At 35.9% G+C, this 7,794-nt stretch overlaps 1 pseudogene; it reads right to left on the bottom strand.

Annotated features, from left to right (window-relative positions):
• Positions 1 to 7,003: 7,003 nt before the first annotated feature.
• LOC112483585 lies at positions 7,004 to 7,122 on the bottom strand (annotated as a pseudogene).
• Positions 7,123 to 7,794: the final 672 nt, after the last annotated feature.

Here is a 7,794-nt window from a genome sequence, read left to right as displayed (position 1 = left end):
AAACTTCTTAGTGATGAAGAGCAATTGCCTGAACAAAAGAAGATTATTCAATTGCCAATTAGCCTGGAAGAAAATGCCATTAGTGGATTTTTCCATAGAAAAGATCAGGTTCTTCTGGGCCGTCGTGAACACAAAATAAGACCAGTAGAGGAATATTGTGGTTCCAGGACCAAATCTAGATTAATCATTAGTAGCTGGTCCTTGGACAACAGTGGTTTTCTGCTTGAGATGTCATACTCCTACGTTAAGTTTTGACTTTTGCTAGCACAGCCAGAGACCATTGTCATCTCTACATCATCCAGTCCTATGGAAGATCCCATGATGTCTCACTTCTCTAGCATCTTCTTCAGATAAAATTTTATTAAAAGGAGCATCACTATGGTGCTGAAGGGGAAACAAAGTAGCAAAAGGGCAGATTGGTTCTTATCGAGAAGTAGCCTCACTGCTTTGCGTTGGCGATAATGGGATAAACTGATTCTTTAAATAGAATCTTATGTAATGGCTATGTGAAGAGACAGAGGGGTGATAGAGTAATTGTGGGGATCATTTCATAAACTATATAAATATCTAACCAAGAACTGTATACTTGAAACTAATAATAAAATAAAATGCTAAATAGAATCTTTCTATAGAATGTTTTCATGTTTTTAAAATACGAGCTACAGAAGAAGTGTTTATCTTATTTCCCCAGAGTGTCTCTGATAGGTAGTATCTAATCAACAGAAATAGGGAAAGTTACCCCATAGAGAGACTAAAGAAGACCTATGAAAATTAACAATATTCAAGGTGGCCAGGTCAATGAGTGGAAGCTGGCAGGCTTGACTTGTGTTTTCATCTTTGACTCATTTGCTGTCTCTGTGCCTATGTGGCAGAATTGGTATGACCAGGCAGGCATCCCAGTTCTTGGAGTGTTTCCATCCTTGTTATCACCTCTTTCATGAATAATGCCTTTAATGAAAACCGGCTATTGCATTCTGCATTTGGTAGCTTGTTTCCTGTCCTTCCTATTCCGACTGGATGAGCCCGGCCAGCGAAACTTCAAGGCAAGCCAAGAAAGGATGCCTCTCCCTCTCATACACTCTCAACTTGTCAGTTTGGGGGGAAAATTATCCTGTTACACATTTTAAAAGATTATTTGTTGAAAAGTGAAAAAATGATTACATTTTCACTCATTCCTAAGCATCCATAATCAGTGAATCAGAGAAGTCTCTAAATTAGATCATTCATTCTCTGGCTCCAATTAGCATTAATAAAGAAATCTCCTTTACTTTGTAGGTTCTTGTGCCTGACTCAAGCAAGATCTGATATGATTATTCACATTTCATGATTTTTTTCAGATGGGCTGAATCGATTTTGAAATCAGACTCTCCCCTCCTCCCCAAATCGGTTACATTTGAAGTCGACCCTCTTCTTTCTTTTCTATCCTCCATAGATCAGCTTCCTCCCTCCCTTGATTTCTTGTTGCTTTAGCTGCTCTTCTGTCGGCTAATACTTGGCATTCGGATGCCTTTCTTTGCTACCAGCTGTTTTCACACTTTATTTTTCCTTTTTTTTCAAAACTGAATGCCTTTGCAGAAGCACTTTTCCCTTAATGGTGAGTTTATTCCCAAAACTTAATATGTGTTGAGATTCTGGAAATGGTATGCTTTTTAAAAAAACAAACAAACAAAAAAAAACAGGCCTATTTAAAATAAGATTTAAGATGAAATCGTGAGAAAATGAAGAATCAGATCATCTCTCTTTAAAAAAATACTTTAGGAATTCTGAATATTAATCTAAATTAGTATTAATTAGCAGGTTAATAAGGTCTTCTTTGTAAATTAACATTCTTTTCTTTTGGTAGCTCAGTGAATGTCAATGGTGTACCTTCACTTTACTCATCAAAAAAAAAAGCATGCTCATTTAATGCTCAGAATGCTGATTTCCTTTTGGATGTCTTAGGCTCTGGTTTATTTCCACATTTCATTTTTATAATTTTCTACATAGATGAATGACTATTTTTTTATTTTTAATTTAAAAACAGGTCATGAGAGAAAAGTTATGCCAATGCAACTAATCTTTAGATAGCTAGTGCCAGGAAAGCAATATTCATATTGTCCTCGCTGGCTTTCTTTTTGAAACTGTGGTTCCAGGGAAAATGATTTACTGCCAGGCTGGACTGAAACTTGAGCTTTGTAGAAAAGATTTATTGGCATTGACTTTGCATAAAGCCATAATCATCCCTGAAAAGACATTTGTCACTATAAAACCTTATTTTCAGGTACCTGACACTTTCCATAAAACTATGCTTTAAGTGGAAAAGTCATTTGGATTTTCAGATGCTTTATTCTAATATTTCTTGATCATTTAAAGTCTATTATTTCTTGAACTTTCTGGACACACTAGGGCAGTTTTTCTGGGACCTATCCCTAGGTTTCCATGAGGCAAGGAATGTGTGCATTTTAAACAAGTGCCTGAGGAGATTCTGCTGTAAGTCTAAGAATGAGAAACACTCTTTAGAAAAGGGGCATGAAATCCTACGTATAAATCGTGGCTCCATCCTTTTATATGTGTAACCTTGAGTACGTGACCTCTCTGTCTCACTTGTTTCTTACGTATATTCCTTACAAATGCCTTAATTGGGCAAGTACACTTTCTGTTCTTAAATTGTGAAGTTTAAAGAAAATAAAGTAAGGAAGTACCTTACAAGAAGTGCATATAAGAAGCAAACAATACAACTTAGTTCTATTCTTTTCTCTACATTTCATGACAACAATCACAAACACACGCAAAAAAATTACATATGTTTGTGTATACATGCACACTCAGCAGTCAGTCTGGGGTGGAGCAGCACTAGAAATAGCAAATTGATCTCTTGATCAGAGTAAAATTCACATGTAGAAAGCATCATTTATGATCAGGCCACAGCCCTGCATTTGCCCTGTCAAGGTTAGGGGACATAAACAAGAGCCAACGTTTATAGCAAGATGGACAATTAAAGAGACTTGGGACACAGTCTCGAGGCAGACTAAGAAGTTGAAAACATTCCTCAAGTACCAATGACAGGTCCTCAGATTTGAACAAAGAGTTTAAAGTGCATAATGCACTTAAGGTAGCCTGAAAAGGCCAACTACTCACTTTACCATATTCATTAACTTGCCATGACACTGTGCATAAATTAATTAGTCCATCATTTACTGTTATCTGTGCCACAAATCAGAGGAGATCAAAAGTCAACCTAAAAGCACCTGTGCATTTCAATTGATTCCAAATGTAGGGTTATTATAGCATTTGCTTTTTAATAAATAGTGAGCATCTTTTATAACGTGGATCTGTGAGCTCTAATTGAGGTCGCATTTAAAAATGTTTAATTTCTGAATTTTAAGTGACTATTGCATTCTGCTTCCTCTTTGAAACTCAGAGAGAAAGCTCCTTTTAGTTAGTTTTGGAGAAAATACTGTACATCATGAAATCAGCCAAAAGAAAGAAACTACCAAGCAATAGTACATGTAGCTGTTATTTCCAGAATTATCCATTTTGGTGTCAGTCTAAGACATACTGGTTAAATTGTTTATTTTAATATGAGATATATTTAGAGAAGGTTTTGTCTTAGTCACTGTTTTATAAATACTCAAAGAATATTTTGTGAGATGTTACAAGTGAAAATAAAAATCTGGTGAAGTTGTGCCCTTATATCCAAATCTTATTTCACCTAATGGATTTATTACAGAGGCACATACAAATACATTTATTAATTAACAATAGAAATTTTACATTGACATAAATAACATCTAGGTCCTCAACAAATAGATTTGTTTAAATGTTTTAATTCTGGGTTAACATTTATGTTGATTATTTAAAATGAATTATTATTAGAAAAAATATTCAAATACTAGAGATGAAAAGCACATGGAAAATTTTAAATGGTTGTCGACTATGAAACGTAAAACAAGAGTTTGTCCCTTCAAACAATAGTCAATTAAAAGACCAATATTTATTGATTGACTACCTTAGATACACTAGCTATATACCTACAAAGGAACTCTTACGGTGACCCTCCCCCCGCAAGCTGCCACATTGCTTAGCTCCAGGGGGATGTTTATATCGTGCACTGTGAGGATGGTGCCCGCTGCAATTAAGTAGGGAGCACCCAGCCTGCAGGTTGGATGCAGCAGCCTTCCATGGCCCACATCCTCAAGTAGATGCAATACTTCTCAGTAAGGGGAAGGGGCAGGTGGGGTTGGAGACAGACTGAGATACATGAAGCAATAGTAACAGGAAAGTATATATAACAATATTATGAGCATGAAGGAAGAAAAAAATTAAGACAGCACATGCCATAGTTTGTTTCTTTTTCCCCTCATTAGGTGATAATGAGTGGATTCTAAAACAACCTGAGTAGCTGGGCATATAGTGGAGGACACGATTCAGTGTAAAATTACTGATTTGATAGGTTACATTTTATTTCTATATTTTAATCACATTGCCAATTCATAATTACATAGTGAAAGCATCTATCTCATATTTAAAATTTCCCAAGAGTGCTGGGTGGACGCAGGGTGGTTTTTGTTTGGGGAAGGAACTGCGTGTGCAGTGCTTTGGATAAGGAATGGGTTTACGAAGTCCAATTCCATGAACAACATTCCTTGGAAACTTAGGAACGAACGCTCTCATGTGTAAAGTTGAGCATGCAACTGAAGAGTTGTACAGACAGTTGAGTGCTGTAGGTGTTTTACTCATCCTCCAGTCCCCAGCTCAGGAATCGCTTCCTCCAGGAAGCCTGTCCTGCTCTCTAAAGTTAGGTTCCTTGCTTTTCCTGTGGTTTCACAGTACCCTGTACTCATCTCTTTCAGTGCGCTCATTACTCTTAATTGCAGTTGCCTCTTTACTGTTCTGTCTCATATAACAAAACAGTGATTATTCATTAAACATTTTTCTAAATAAAACACTGCCCTTAAACTTTAATTATCTCCTTTAATAATAACAAACACCTAGTGAGATAGGTATTATTATTACTCCCATTTTAAAAATGAGGAAATGGAGGCAGTTAAAAAAACCGTTTAATGTCAAAGAACTACTATATCAAATTCAAATGGTTACTTTTTGAATCAAATCCAGACAGTCTGACTACAAAGCAGGGAAAGTGTCTCTTATACCGATGCTGGCATAATTCTGAACACTTAGCATCAAATATTCATCGAATGAATAATTGAATGATTTCAGAGAAGAGGGAAACAGATGAATACTGAAGCTATAAGAAAACTTGCTAGGGAGAGGATGGGATTTTAGCTGGGCCTTGAAGAATGGGCAAGACTTGGATGAATGAGTAGGAAAGCGAAGAGCAAATAGGCCTGGAGAACTTGAACCAAACAATGAAAATAATTATGTGGTGTGTTTGAGAGACAATGAGGACTGTCTTAATTACAAAGAAGGAAGCAAGTTAGTGGGCATGGGGACTGGATAGGCAGGTTGAAGTCAAATTGTAGACGGCCTTAGAATCCAGGCAAAGTAACTGGGTAGGAAGCAGATAGCCACTAAAAGACTGTGTGTATTAAAGTGATATAACAAGAGTAGTTCTTAAGTAAAACATTGTGCAAAAAAGTAACCATCTAGGCACATTTTAGAGAATGCTGATTTTAGTTTACTACTAATAAACTGATTTAAGGAGGATAACTCTCATTTTATTTTTACTCAGTCAACTAATGTTTGAGTGCCTGCTCTTGGTTCTGTATACTCTATAATGGATGCAACAATTTGCAAAGATGATTTAAAATAATTTTTTTAGATGTCTTACTGTTCAATGTGAAGTTTTATTTTCTTTCAAAATACCAGGCTCTAATCTCATTTAAATATAACATATCTTAATGGCTTCAGTTGTCTCTAATGTGTCCTTTGTAAAATTTACTAATCTAGCTGGCATTCAAAATAGTCACTTTATTTAAGATTAGGTTAGTCAAAAATTAGTTGTTTAGCTTATCAATTTCTTAATAGGTTGTAGCTTCTTCTTGCTATTGCCAGAGAACTATAAGATTCTGCCATTAGCTCTTTCTTATCTGATATATGTCTCTATAACCTGGAGAATGCAAAACTCATCAAATTTATAGATCACACAAACCTGAAAAGAAAAGGCTATCTAATGTCGTAATCTAGAAAGGTTGGAGCAAGGGTCAAATCTAACAAGATGAAGCCACTGGGGATAGACCAGGTCCACCAGCACAAAACTAAAAAGATGACACTTAGCAGCAGTACGTGTGTTAAATATCCCAGGATGTCCATCCTAGCAAGTTTACAATCCATGGTGACTAAACTGAAACTTAATAGAGAATATTATCATTTCCAATTTGTGCTACCCTACAAGGGCACAATCCCATTCTACATTGATGAGGGGTTGTAAGTAAACACACATATCGATTATTTTTTTAAAAAATCCACCCCACCCTCAACTTGGAAAGCTCTATTAATTGAAAATAAAAGAGCCTAATTGATTTCTCACCTTTTCAAACTATCAAATCCATCACTTTTATTGGTCAAAAATAAACCTGTCACAATGGTAGTACTCGTATACAGAGGCCGAAGAACTTTATAGTATATGACACTGTTAGATACCTTGTTCAAGTGATTCTATGAACTCTGGTAGGCAGCACACTATACACAGATGAAATCTAACAAGGCACCAATTCACCAACATCATGTACAATCCTTCACGCAATGCTTTTCAAACATATCATCCCTTTCTCTCTGGACAGACCTAAGAAAAATAAGTAAAAAAGAACTACTAAATTTGATTTCTAAAAATGATCAGTTACCAAAATAAAAGAATTTGTTTTCAACTTACATTCTATGTTTACTTGCTGAAGTTTCTTAAATTGTTAGCCCCAATTTTTCTTCTAAGTTGTCATATGGTTGCTAGGCCCAATTTTAGTCTTGATTTACTAGAAGAGTCTTTGAAAGATATTGTTAATTTTATCAAAATCAAATTACCTCAAAAACTCATCTGCAAACTTTCCACTTTCTTTTTTTTAAACACCAATAGCACCTGGTCTTCCTAGGTGGTCTCCCATCCAAGTACTAACCAGGCCCAACCCTGCTTAGCTTCCGAGATCAGATGAGACTGGGCACGCTCAGGGTGGCATGGCCGTAGACTAGCAAACTTTCCAGTATTAAACAACCACACACACATACACATACACACTCACTCACCCAGATACAGAGGTGTTTTTGTGTTTTCTGGATCTCTAGACATTAATAAAACTCACACAGATGCTGCTAGTTTAACAAAACACATATCGAGAAACAAAATACACATTAAGAAACATATCTAGAAAACTACTGAGTTTAACCATTCTTTCATTCTTTAATTTACTTGTTTATTTATCCAAGAAATGTTTATTTGAGTCAATGGAGTAGTGAGGAGCCCACGCTCTAGAGCTTGAGTATGGGTCCTGAGTATTCCAGTTATAGCTTCCTGGGTATGGGTCCTGAGTATTCCAGTTATAGGTTGTGGGATCTTGGGCTTGTCATAGTTTCTTCATCACTAAATTGAGGATAGTAATGGTACCTGTTTTATAGGAGTGTTGTAAGGAATGAATTAAAAGATGTAAAATGCTGAGAGCAGCACCCAGGACACGTAAATTCTATATTTGTGACTTTGTTATATTTCTAGTCCCTATGCTTGATCAATATATGTTTTCACCTAAGAACAGATGCCAATTTTTTTGACAAATATATTCACCTTTAAAATTCTCCTAAAATGAGTTTTAGCTCTCAAATTATGGAGACTACACCTCTCTGTAGGCAACTCCTTGTTCCTAAAAA

Source organism: Pteropus alecto, unplaced genomic scaffold (assembly GCF_000325575.1).
Source record: "Pteropus alecto unplaced genomic scaffold, ASM32557v1 scaffold164, whole genome shotgun sequence".
NCBI classification, from domain to species: Eukaryota; Metazoa; Chordata; class Mammalia; order Chiroptera; family Pteropodidae; genus Pteropus; species Pteropus alecto.
The sequence above is the reverse complement of the archived record's forward strand: the minus strand, read 5'-3'. Positions and strand labels throughout refer to the sequence as shown.